The sequence below is a fragment of the Protopterus annectens genome, chromosome 14.part0 (assembly GCF_019279795.1).
Source record: "Protopterus annectens isolate FY-2018-M chromosome 14.part0, PAN1.0, whole genome shotgun sequence".
Classification (NCBI taxonomy): Eukaryota; Metazoa; Chordata; order Ceratodontiformes; family Protopteridae; genus Protopterus; species Protopterus annectens.
In genome coordinates, this window is record NC_056748.1 from 916652297 (window position 1) to 916666493 (window position 14197).

Consider the following 14197-nt stretch of genomic DNA (forward strand, 5'->3'; position numbering starts at 1 on the left):
TAATACAAGCTATTGATAAAAACACCAGTTAACCTTTACCATTTTTGTGAACCATCGTTTAATGTCCCTCACTTCTGTTTTGATAAGCCAGTATTTATTGTACAGTGTATCTGCACATCAGCTTTTCTAGACACGCCACATAGAGTACATGACCAGTTAGTCAAATTTATTTCTCTTATGTTTTGCCCAGATTTCCTGTGCTTATTAAATACTACAAAATTAGTCAATTAAATAAATTTAACAAGACTTCATGGAAAATTTTACGTTGTAAATTCTTAAGGCTTCAGTTCTTTTCATTGATTAAGACTTGTCATGATACAGTAATAGTGAAAATGCTGTCAGAGGTGGGGTGTACCTGTAAGTGTTTTATGTGCCTGTGCTGATAGTTCCTCATTAGTGTACAGTTTTGTGTGGTATAGTTCCTTAACGGGATTCCTATCAGTCACTTTTTAAGGGGACCGTTATTAGGTAAAATTTGCAGCCTTCTTGTTGCCTCTTCTGCTACAGGTATTGATATGGGAACCTTTTTGTCTTTATAGAGATGGTTACATGTAAAGACTTCCAGATGTGCTGTAAATTGAAGTCCAGAAACAGGAATACCATGTAGAACAAAATGGCGTAAGTGTCTTGATTCCTTCTTTTATAAAGATGCAGTTAAAATTTTTTTGAGTACCCCACCTCAGTGACCTGTTCTTTGGATTCAAATCAATGGCTAAGATGGGTATAATTTTAATTGGACAGTGCAAGCCAATAATTACATACTAACTCTTCCTGCTATAGAGTAGAATAACTATATTTCTCTTTTAACTACAAATGTTTAGTGGCATCTTTATTTATCTGTAGTGCTTGTTTGACTTGCAGTTCTCTGTTTGCATTTGATTTTGGAATGAAGGTATTCTTTAAGGTTTGGTTACTTCTATTTTTTTGCGTTTTTCTTGTATTAAGTTTTTTTTCTTGTCTGGGGTCAGTTAGAAAAGAATTCTTTTGCAGACAGTGAATAACATCCAGCTAATTAGTGGGAGGAGCTGAGAAATGGCACTCCTCATTTAACTACAAATATTTATTTATAGAGTTACTCCTCTAATGGAAACTTCTTTCTGTTACAGGTCACAGCTGACCCCTAGAGTGACCATGTAAACAACCACTACAGTCTGTGGAGTTTGCAAGGCAAATGGGGGAAATGGTAGAGGATGCCAGGTCTTTCTTCAGTATCGCAAATGCACACACTAACACCTACTTAAAATTTAGAGTCCCTGATCAACCTGTTTGCATATCTTTGGAAGGAACCTGGAGCACCTTGGGAAAACCCATATGAACATTGGGAGAACATACAGACTTTTCACTGTTTTACCTGGAATTATCAAAAAAAAAAAAAAAAGAGTGGCTTAGTCATTGTTCAGGAAAATGCATTTTAATTAAGTAACTGTAATCCTTGGATGATTTCATTGTAATCAGTGCATTACGTAAGAAGTCTTTCAAAGTATCTTGGGATGGAATCATTGAAATGAGTACACTAGAGCAGTAATGCATGAATGAGTGTGGGTATCTCAGGATTTACCCACGGTCGGCATGGGTTTGATCAGGAGGGGGAAGTTCAAGTGATTAAACAGAGCCAACCATTGGTAAATCCTAAAGAAGAAAACACACCCATTTGTGGATTATTGCTTTTATACAATGACATTATTTAAGAAAGAAATTGCTTACTATTCTTAAATGTCTTTGTCTAAGGGCACTGGCATGTACCTCTGCTTTTTTCCTTCTTCACTGATGTACTGAGTATGTGTATGGGACTTGTGTCCTCAAGCTTGCGCAGTACATCAGTGCAGTACAGGAGAAGCAAAGGAGAAAAGACAGTCTCCATTGCTGTGTTTTTTTTCTGTCAAGATTTCAGGAGGGACAGCATAGAAACAGATGGAGAATCAGGTACATTTCTTTTTCTTTATTTTTGATAACATACCTGATTTTTATTCTGTTTTGCTCTGTCCCTCAGCATATTCCAGTAGAAAGTCCATCTGCTCAGTGTTACTTCAGTGGACGAACGTTATGCTATTGGTATATGCTCTGTTTACTGCAGGAAGCTGATTGGGCTGTCCAACCAGCATGCTTGTTTTTGAGTACAAATGAGCAATTGGTGTATAATTTAAAAACCTCATTGTAATAGATATTGCCAGAAAACCTCAAATTATATGAGGATCAGATAAAAAATATGGTAATATTTTGTGAAATTGTGGACATTTGAGAGGTGTGAGTGGCAGACGTGCTCCTGAGTTAAGACATGCTCCTGAGTTAAGACAGAATGCAGTTCCTGACATTTTTCCTCACTACTCACTCTGTAGGGCTTCTCCTAATACTCTATTGGAAAACACTTTTTCTTAAAATTGATGCATAAAAATTGCTAGATGGATTGCAAGTGTGATCACTTTTTTACCCAAGTAGGACCATGCTGTTTTTCTTCAATGCTTTAGATTTTCAAAACCATTTGAAAATACTACTGTTACCAGTAGAAACTTCAACCCTTCCTTTTTATCCATTTATTAGTGATTTCAAGTCTTAAAACCTGCATATGGCAAGAGTCAGAACAGTGCCTTATAAAATATTTGCCCTGGCACTGCTGGCCACCCCATTTCCAAACCAACACTACTCAACATGTGCTGAGGGTTTCCTCGACTATTAAAGATCCAGCTGGGACTATTCTTTGAACTTCTGATGTCACTCATCAGGTCTCTATTATAGAAATCTTTTGGATGCTTGCAGTTGACTCAAATATGTTTACAAAGTTTTCTTGAGCTGGCATAGAATAGTGCAGGCACCCAATCTGCATTGGACTTTGTGTTTTTATTCATGCTTTTTTTTTTAAATGTTCTCTCCACTTTTCTGTATTTTTGCCATGCTTTTTATGAGGGCTAGTGTTCTAGCAAGCCTTCTTTCTGCATAGTTCTTCAGTATAAAAGGATTAGTACAAAAAAGATAATTAGATTGAGAGACGGATGCGATAATTGGATTGAGATAGGTAATTAATTTAGTTTCTTCACTAATTGTACCCCCCAGAATTAATTCAAAGACCCTTAATTTGCAGAAGCTGTTAACATAGTGGCCACCTTAGCTTTGAATATCTTTTGCCCATCTACCACGAAATGTTAAAACTCTATTTGTGACAAGATAATATGGTGGCATGAATTACTATTCCACTTCATCTAAGTCCCCAGAGATATACAGGTTTTGTTGCCAAGAAGTGCCCATATTCAGGAAATTAGGTAGCCAGGTAGGAGGTTAAGAGTAATATGCTGATCCCGACTTCTCCCTGGAGAAACATCCAAAGTCCGATGACTTTTCTTTTGTTGTCTAGCACAAGTCATGGTGTTTGTGTACCTACTTTTTTGTTCAACTGATATTGTCATGGGAACCCTTACTAAGTGTGGCAAGAGGGTGTACTGTAATGCCACTACTGTTCCCAGGGACCTGAATTTTTTCACACGGATAGCCCATTTAAGCATTTTAGTTGATTAGGCATTGCAGAAGTTTATTTGGTTTTTAGAACATCCATGCTGGGCAGCTGAAAAAATGCTGCTGCTCACATCTTTGAAAATAAGCTGTCAGTCACAAGATGTATTCTTAATGACACAGATTTGCTGTATCCAGGACTGTTTGTAAGCTTCTGAGCCCCCCCAAGCCTTTCTGTGTTGGAGGGAAGCATTCTAGGTTATCAGTGGGAGTGGTAAGAACTAGGTAGCCTATCTACCACAAGATCCAGGTACAGATTCTTAGTTTTAGCACTTGAATTTCCTTATTCGTTCTCAGCACTTGTTCAGAACTTGTTGTTAGCACTAAATAAGCTAGAAATTACTACAGCACTGTACCTTCCTCTTTATTTAGAGGAAAACAGTTTCCTCACTTGCTTAGAGAAAAACAGCTCTTATACTCACTTTTCTGGAGGAAAGTAGTTTTTTATTCAGGCATGTCCAAGGGTCAGCTCCCAGTGTTCTCTCCTGTCTTATCTGATGAATTTGGGCATCTTGGGGCAATGTAACAATTGCCTCATGTACGCAGACAAACCTCTCCTCCTATCACCCAACACCACAACCTGTGAGAGATGCACTTATCTAGCCAAACTGGAGGTAAAGCTCTCTCTCCAACCAAGACTGAACTTGACAGTCAAGATTGCACCACACCACACACATCACATAGTCCCACTAAACCTACACCACCAAAATCCACACATAGAAACACAAACACATTCGCAGAGGCTCTCAATAATAATCTGCTTAAGAACGAGAGACCTCTAAAGCAGAAACGCAAGCAACCTCCACCCCCCAACACAGCCCAAATGACATAGCCCACAGACTCAGTGTGCCAGTAAACCACAGATCATAAGGCAAAACATCATACCCAGCACACTAGTCATAGTTGACTCTATAGTCAGGCACACTGATGTCCCACTCACCAGGCTAAACAAGGAGAAGGTTACTGTCAGCTGCCTGTCAGGTGCCAGGATCCACCACATAAACCAAACACTCATGTCACTCCACAACAAGTACAAATATGACTCTGTCATTGTCCATGTTGGTGTGAACGACCTGAGACGTACCTCCCTGGACTACATGAAAAGAGACCTGGAAGAGCTCTCTGATCTTATAGCCCAGGCAGGTATGACCCTAGCCCTGAGTAGCATCCTGCCATCGCCCAAAATGATACTGCAGTACAAGGACAGAATGATTGACTTCAACAGTTGCTAAGCTTCTGGTGTCTTCCTAAGGGAATCCAGTATCTGTCTGCCTGTGATGACATGGTCGACAGACCACGATGCTTTGCCAGAGATGGCCTGCACATGTCGCCCCTGGGATTACAGGTACTTGCTAAGGATCTTGCAATTTTGGTCTATAGTGCCTTTTTTAGGCAAGGTTCAAATGACAAATTCACCACCATAACAGGAACAGGCAGCAAAAACTGAGGGTAATGCTATTCGATGCTAGAAGTCTAAATCTCAAAATGCAGTCACTCGAGGCACTCCTTAAAATGGAGAACATCGATATCTATGCAGTGACTGAGACCTGGTTCAAGGCTCTAGAGAGCACCCCTGCATTACCAGGCTGTCAGGCTATAACTCATACCACACTTTTCGGCCCTCTAACCTGGACCAGAACACCAAAGGCGGAGGAGTCCATATTCATTAAGGATATCCACACCTCCAGGCTAGTTGCTCAGCATAATGCATCCGAGGTTATCCAAGTGCAACTAACTCTGGGCAAAACTGCAATCCAAATTGTAGCTTGCTACAGATCCCCCACCATGCCTCAGGATTCCCACTCCTCTTTTCTTGATATACTGGAAAATATTAGGGTTCAACCAAACACCCTAATAATAGGCGATTTCAACTACCCCACCATTAACTGGGAAAACTACTCGTGTACCAATTCCTTCGCTCAACACGTTCTGGAAATCATAAATTCCAATGCCCTGGATCAACTTATCCACACCCCCACCAGGGGCAACAATATCCTAGACCTAGTCATTACCAACATGAGTGACTGGTGTTCCACACCTGAAGTCAACTCCTCGTTGTTCAGATCTGACCATAAGCTAATCACCCTAGATATCCACATCCCGCCCCCACACACAATTAAGAAAACCACAGTAAAAAGTTTCTCCAAAGCCAACATCATGCTTCTTAAGACAGAAGTGGCCAACTTCATGACACCCATGCAGTGCATGGATCGTGCTATACAAAACAGAACCAAGATGCTATCCTCCAAAAAAAAAAAGAAGCCAATCTGGTGGTCCCCTGCCATAAACAAACTCTAAACAGATGGAAGAAACTGTTGCAAAATAGAGTAAAATCCCATGAGTGAAGGAGCTCCGTGGTCAGCCTCTCAGTAAGAAGCTGAGATCTCTTATAAGATCCTCCAAAGCTAGCAACGAAAATAAAATTGCCACTGATTCTAAGGGCAACCACAAAGCATTCTATAGCTATGTCAAGAATCTCAATGGCAACACCCAGATCTGCTCTGAGTTACAGCACAACTGCACGAAAATTACAGAACCAACTGATATTGCCAACATAAAAAACACAAAATTACACCAGCACCTTTTCTTCTTTATTCAGTGACAGTGATCTGGCACCTCTGCAATTCGCCTTCAAGGATCACAGTATAATAGTTTCAACTGACTTATATATTATATGCAAACAGCCACTTAACAGGATCCAATAATTCAATTACATTAATTTTAAATCATAATTTATACAACCAAAATTTGTCTTTTACATACTTAAATGTCTCAAAATTTTATAAATATACAGATACTATTATAAACCTATAAATATGCAAACATCAACACAGATTGTCCATATATAATTCATATAAAATTGTATAAATACATATGAACATAAATAGCATTAATACTTAACCATTAAATATCCTGCTTCTTATTTAAACCTTTCAGATCCCTACTTCTTGATTTAAACCATGGGGCCTTAAAGTTTGAAATTTAAATATCTCCCCCCTCCCCCGGGTAGAAAAGGTTTTGCAAGTGCACAAAAAATCAAACCACCATCTGAACCCCCATGCATTTCATGAAATTGGTTGGTTATAGGACTTAATTCATTATGGTTTCTTATGTCTCTAAGATGTTTAAGAATCTGAATTCTAACCATACATTTAGTTTGTCCTATAATACCACCTTGTATCAGAGCACAAGCATCCCAAAATGTACACCACCCCTGATGATCTGCAGTTAAAGTAATATCTAGAATTAAATAACTTCCCATTAATTAAAGATCCTGACAATTTTTTTACTCTGTTACATATATACTGCAGTGACCACAAGGGAATGTACCCACATGTAAATTGATATTGGGTCCCACAACAAAATTATAATTCAATAATTCCTTCAAGTTTTTTCCTTTACTAAAAGAAAATGTGACCTGTCTGGGGAACAAATGAAATATATTTTCATCCTCAGAAATAATGTGCCAAAATCTTCTCACAATATTTACTAACACATCAGAAAAAGGAGAAAATTTTGTAACATAATAAAGCTTTTTATTCACATCCATGTTGCTAGGGGGACTTTTCTCCCCAAAACCAATATTACAATTCCTAGTTGATATTACTTGTGATTTTCGCATAACACCCCCAAGCACTGCATGCTTACATCTCTGTAATCTTTCCTCATCATAACCTCTCTCTTTTAATCTCCTCTCCACATTATCCAATTCCACCACTTTCTGATTTTTATCACTAGTGTGATCAAAGATTCTTTTAAATTCACCATAGGGTAGAGAGGTTCAATAAGTGCTCTGGGTGCATGCTAGTTGCATGTAGAAACATATTAACTGAAGTTTGCTTTTTATATGATCTAAAGCCTATAGTTTCACCATCCCCATATAATGTCACATCCAAAAAAATAATGGCTTCCCTACTAAACTCGTAAGAGAAAGCCAGACCATGTTCATTGCAGTTTAGGGTCTCAAAGAAGTCAACAAAATCACAAATATCACCCTTACAGGTAAATATAAGGTAATCAATAAATCGCTTATATAGCAAAACCTTATCCTTATAAAAGGTAGTGGGATATAAAAATTTCTTCTCAAAAAATCCAATATATATTATAGCATATGAGGGCGCATAAGAGGCACCCATTGCTGTGCCCTTTAACTGCAAGAAAATTTCATTTTCAAAGGAAAAATAGTTGTGGGTTAAACTAAATTCCAATAAGCTAATCAAAAAAGCTGTTCTAGGACCATCACCTAACATATCCATGATGGCCTCCAAATCCAATCTCAATTTTCTGTTTGTATATAAGGATTTAATATAGACAATAACCAAATAGTAGTCACCTTGCCATTTAATCTTAGCCAGCTCATTCAGTAAATCTTGCGGGTTTAAAATATGTGCAGGAACCTTACATAAATATCTTTTTCAAGTGGAAATCTAGAAAAATGCCAACATTACTTAAATAGGAACCCAGCCCTGAAATAATAGGCCTTCCAGGCAGCTTGCTTAGATTTTTATGTACCTTAGGCAAAGCATATATAACAGGGATTACTGGTTTCTTAACATATAACTTGTTAACATCCTTTTGGTCAGGAAAACCGAGACACTCTCCCCTTTCCAATAATGCCAAGAGTTCTTCATTATAACTTGTTACAGGGTTCCTAGTAAACACTTATATTCATCTTCACATCTCAGTATGTTGGCTATCATTTCACAATACATTTGTTTATCCAAAATGTCCCAGTTTCCACCTTTATCTGCACATTTAAATATAAATTCCATTTTTAACTGTTTTAAACTTTTTAGAGCTAGTCAGTTGGATATTGCCAACATCCTGGCCGATAGGTTCAGTGCTAACTTTACCACCCTCTCACCCCCTACAGGGCCCATATCTATACAGGAAGAATGCAGAGTCCCTGTAATCACATCTATGCAGGTAAAAGCTGCACTCTCTAAAATCAAAAACACAGCATCCATGAGACCAGACAACATCCCAGGCTGCGTTTTACACAAACCTCAGAATGAACTGGCTCCCCACCTAAGCACCATGTTCAATCCTGGCTCCCCACCTAAGCAGAATGTTCAATCCTGGCTCCCCACCTAAGCACCATGTTCAATCATAGTCTCACGTCAGGCTTTGTGCCCACTGAATGGCGCACAGCAACAGTTATCCCACTCCACAAAGGGGGAGTCAACACTCATCCTGGGAACTATCGCCCTATTAGCCTGACAAGCCTGGTCTGCAAGGCCATGGAACATGTCATCATGGAACTCATAAACAAAGACATTGATAACCTCCAAACTCTGGACCCCACCCAGTTCGGGTTTGTGAAAGGCAGATCATGCCTTCTGAGCCTGATCAACTTCTTTGAGGCAGTCACCAAAGACATAGACTAGGGTAAGGTGGTTCACGCAGCCTATCTTGACCTCGCCAAGGCTTTCAACACCATCTCCCATTCTGGAATTATAGCTAAACTCACTAAACTAGGTATAAATCCCTACGTCACAAGATGGGTTGCCAACTGGCTCACTGACAGAACCCACACTGTAAAAGTTGCAGACTCCAAATCTGACTTCAAACCAGTGACAAGTGGAGTACCAGAGGGCACAGTCCTGGGACCTCTCCTGTTTGGCATCTACTTCTCTGAAGTACAGGCTAACACAGAAGGCCTCTGACTGACTAAGTTCGCAGATGACTGCAAACTAGGAGCCATAGTCGAGTCCCGAAATGATGTGGACATCCTGCAGAAGGGCCTCACTGAGGCAGATGCCTGGTGTCAGAGGCATGGCCTCAAGCTCAATGCCAAAAAGTACATTGTTATCTCCTTTGGTGAAAACTCTGTACCCATGAACTACCACATAAACAGCAGTCTACTTAACACCAAATGTGTGATGAGACCTTGAGACTCAGGTAGACAGCAGTCTCTCCTTTGATAATCACATCACCACAGTAGTCAAGAAATCCTTCTATGTGGCACACCTCATCACAAAAGGGTTCTCGTCTAGGAAAAAGAGGTCATTGTTCCCCTCTACTCGGCACTCATTAGACCCATTATAGAGTACAATGCCACTTTTGGAATGTACCTCACAAGATATCTGCAGCCACTTGAAAGACCACAGAAGTACCTCACAAAGAGGATTACTGGCCTCAAACAGATGCCCTACACTGACCGTCTCAAAAAACTCCAGCTTTACTCTGTAGCGTATCGCCTACTCCGAGGAGATCTCTGCCTAACATATAAAGCTATGTTAATCCCAGAGCTGTTGGACATGCTGCACCTAAAGAAATCCCAATCCCTCCAAGCTACATGCTCTAGGGACCTAAACCTTGTCACCACAATAAACAGGACATGCTGGAGTGATAGATTCCTGTCCCAGAGACGTCCTATACTCTGGAACAAGCTACCTGTCTATGTCAAGCAAAGTTCCTCATTAGCACTCTTAAGAAAAATTTTGATGAGTGGCTGGGAAATAGGAAATACACCCCGGGGGTCACTTCTGTGGCTCTGCTCGACAGGGGTACAGGAAATTAACTTTCTTGGGTGGCGTAAGCCATGGAACCTTGTTGGCTAGGATTACTTAGGCCTTTGAGCCGATGGCCTAGTACCTACCTATCAACCTATGAACCTAGGACACTGGTGACACCAGGCTTTGGCAAGCAAATGCATTTGAAGGGTTATCTGTTCTTCCATTATGGTGAGTTGTGTCAGGTTATCCTCTCAGGGAGAGATTATCTTAGGTCGGTATTACTGGATCTGAAGGCCTTTCTGACTTTAGATAGAATGATTCTGGACAAAGAAGGTTCTAAAATGCTAGCAAAACCATTTGAAATGCCAGACTATTCACTCCCACCCTTGACCTACCAGGCAAGTTCTTCTGCCATCCCTTTAGAGCCATAATCACTTTTGACTATGATAGCCTCATATCTAACATTAAGGACAGGACTCTCTATCTTTGATCTCAACACGAAAAACACTTTTGTGAGTGTTGGATATTTAATGTTTGTTTATGTCATAAAGTTAGGTCTTCCCACTCCAGTCTGCCTTCCTGCCTAGGTTGACCAGTGTGATCTAGTGTAACTTCTACTCTTATGGTAAGTTCTTACACATTAATACTTTCAGTCTATTTCTGTGTTGATCCATTCCAAGCGACTTCCAGAGAATGATAATTAATCTACTGTGGAATCCTTTTCTGTTGCTTGTTTGATATTGTTATAAACTGGATTGTGTAAAAATGTTTGCTTAATAGCTAACCTATAAATCGACTAAAAAATAGGTGTTTTATGTCTCTTGTGTCCCTGAAGAAGTTAATTGATGTATTTGCAGAAGGCAAATTTTGTGAAAATGTTGCTTATGTGATGTCTCTTTTGCTTGGGGTGAGGCCATCCGATTTCCTCATATGAGTAAAACCTGATGTGCCTTTGGAGTGATATTGAACTGTGAAAGCCTGTCTGGAGTGTAAAAAAAAAAAAACTTGAGGTTTTAGTGTGGTAGGGGATATCCTTCAAGTCCTTTAGAAAATGCATCAAAATTGACATGAATAAAGCTAAATCTAAATACTGTATATCATGCAGTAATCGGAATGCATTCATATGATCAAAAACTCAAAACACCGAAAAGCTCAAAATGTTAACACTTGTAATATTGAAAACCTATTTAGTGCAGGGGGGTGGGGCAAGCCTGTTTGCATCCCACACCCCCTGCTAATTGTATATGCCATTTGCAGGATTGCACATCAATGGGGACATGGCAGCTTCTCATTTTGCAGTATTCTGAGTTTCAACATTTCTATTAAATGCATTTCTCAGCAGTCACTATCATTTACTTTTGCCAGAATTTTCAACCTGTCTTGGCAAAACTATTCCATTTTTTTAACGTGCCACCATAATCCCTTTCCCAAAAACAGCCTCCCTTAAAACAGCAAATGACTATCATCCTGTAAACAACTTTGACCCTATAGCCAGACTCCTAGAAAAAATTGTGTATGATCACATCTTGTAGTTTCCCACCCATTATGATAGTTTGCCTGAAAAGTTGCATAGGTATAGGCTCAGCTATAGTCTTACCACAGCTATAATTTCACTTACTAATGTCATACACTAACTTTGAAAAGGAAAAATCATAAGGATAATATTCATAGACCCATTAAGAACCTTTGAGTGCACTGACCATGATATCTTCATAATAAAACTTCATGGTTCAAAAAAATCACCTACTTAATAGAACATTAGCAGGCTGTACCAATAGCTGCATCCAAGTCCCAGTTATGCTAATATATGGGACTCCCAGGGTCTGTTCTTGGCCCATACCCATTCCCAGGATCCGCATTAGGTAAAATGGTGCCCTAGAAGATGTCCTTCAAGGATGCATCTGCAGTCATAACATATGGGTTGTCCTGCCTCAGGCAGCCCTTCAGTCGGCCGGATTCCAAAGTCTGGGTCTGGCCTCGGCTGATGTCGCACTTTCCCCGACGTCACAGCTTCTGGGGTATAAAGGCATCAGCCGACACCATTTTCCTCAGTCTTTCTTGCCGCGCGGTGCCCGAAGCAGAAGCTGTTCGCAAGTGCCGGTCGGTCAGATCCAGAGATTTCAGCTACCGAAGACTTCAAAAAGCTAAGTACCCCGTTGGGGACTCTTTCTTGCCTCAGCCGATGTCAGACAAAGTAAATAATTGTTTAACTTGTGGGAAACAAATACCTCATAAGGATTTCCATTCTTACTGCCTTCCTTGCTTAGGCCCAGACCACGACGTATCAGCTTGTTTAGCCTGTGCCTCCTTCAACCGACGGACTCTTAGACGTCGGTCGGAGTTTGCAGAAGAGTTTTTCGGATCTGCTTTTGCATATAAAATGCCGTCGGAGACTCCGACTACGCATATGGCCAAAAAACGCAGGGAAAAGGACCGACACTCGTGGCCCGCGGTTTCGGCTGAAACCACGGTTAGGCCTACCGCGAGTGTCTCGGTTTCGGCTGAAACAGAGTCCTCGGTTCTTACTACTACCGAAATCATACCTCCGACAACCGAGGCCAGAGAGGCCCCGGCTGAGTCGGCTTCAGAAATCCCTACCGAAGCTAGCGCTCAAGAATTGTCCGACACCATTCCATTGGACATTTCTACACCTGCACGTGGGGCAGCTAGGCCCCCTGCTTCTATGTCTATTAAGGCCTTCTCCAGGGCTAAAGCTGCCAAACTTTCAAAAGCTTTACCTGCCAAATCTACTTCACAGAGGCCTTCCTCAAGTTCTCAGATTCTCAGTCTTGCTGAGGACCTTATATCCTTAATTAGGGGTTCCCAACCTCACCCAGACAGGGCCTCCCAACCTCCACCTGACAAAAGGCCTAGGACTGAACCCTCTGAACCTCTCTCCTCTGATTACTCCTCGGATGGATCTGATTTCTCAGACCATCAGGAAGGGGCCTATTCGCCTTATGAGGATTCAGATGCAGAAGACTCTATTCCTTCGGCCTCCCCTCCTGAAGAATTTTCCTTTGGGGAGACTTTGCACTCAATGAGGGAACACTTTCAATGGCAGGGTCAGGATTTTTCTGATTCTAGAAAAAGATTAAGGCATAGGCCCTTAGCCATACCACCAGTGCTAACTGTAATTGATGATGTGTATAATGATGTCAGTTCTGCACCTGATTCTCTTCCCCCGGCCCCTGCCAAACCTGACAGATATTACAGGGTCCCGGATTCTCACTTCCACCTGTATAAAGCCCATGCTGCAGACCCAGAAACTATTTCTCAGGGCCCAAAAGGTGTTGCAGCTGCCACTGCCAAAAATCCCCTACCCTCTGAAAGAGAGTCAAGAGCATTAGAGAGATGGGGTAAAAAGGTTTATACATCTGCTACTCTTTCTGTCAGGGCATTAAACTGTCAATTCCATATGATACAGTACCAAGAATATTTGTTAGATCAGCTGAATAAAAAGCTTTCTTCTCCTGAACCTTTAGACCGTAAATCCTTTCAGGATTTGGTACACAACTCTCAGCAGGTCAGTAATCATTTCTTAAAATGTGGCTATGATGCACTGGAGGCTTCATTTAGATCAGCTATGACTGGGGCAGTAATTGTAGGCATGCCTGGCTAAAGAGCAATCCTTGCCAGACCATGTCAAGGCTAAACTCCTAGATGCTCCAATGGAGAAACAAAGTTTATTTGGCTCCCCTGCACAGGAGATTCTAAAGAAAGTGGAAGAAAAAGCAAAATCTGTGCAAACAGTAAAGGAATTTCTGCAGGTTCAACCTCCGAGGTTCAGCAGAAACTGGCCTTCAAAGAATTGGTCCTTTCCAGACACCTCCAGAGCACAGAGGGGCAGGAATAGACGCCCAAGAGGCAGAGGTCAATCAAAGGGTGCCTACAGGGGTCGTCAGTGGCAGCCTGCCAACCAGAGGAGTAGTGCCACATCTGCAACTACAACCACTACCACAGGACAGACACAATGACTTGACTCTGATTCCGCCTACCAGGGAACAACTGGAAGCTCCCTTGGGCGGAAAGCTGGCTTTATTCTCAAAAAACTGGCATTGCATTACAAAGGACACATGGACATTGCAAACAATAGACAAAGGATACAGGTTTCACTTCCACACTTTACCATAAAGGAGCGGAATGCCAAACCTTCCACCAAACCAGAAGCCAGAGGCTTTAAGACAAATCAACAGTTTACTTCAGATGAAAGCGATAGAAAGGGTACCATCTATGGA

The 14197-nt window shown here is 41.0% G+C and overlaps 1 protein-coding gene across 1 annotated transcript in view; it reads left to right on the forward strand.

Moving 5' to 3' along the window:
* The window catches only part of ZNF518A (zinc finger protein 518A), a 310424-nt gene that overhangs the window by 204518 nt on the left and 91709 nt on the right, over nt 1–14197 (forward strand). The window contains exon 3 of the mRNA XM_044056706.1: nt 540–618. The gene's annotated coding sequence lies outside the window, so the exon portion shown is untranslated. The remainder of the gene's footprint in view (nt 1–539; nt 619–14197) is intronic.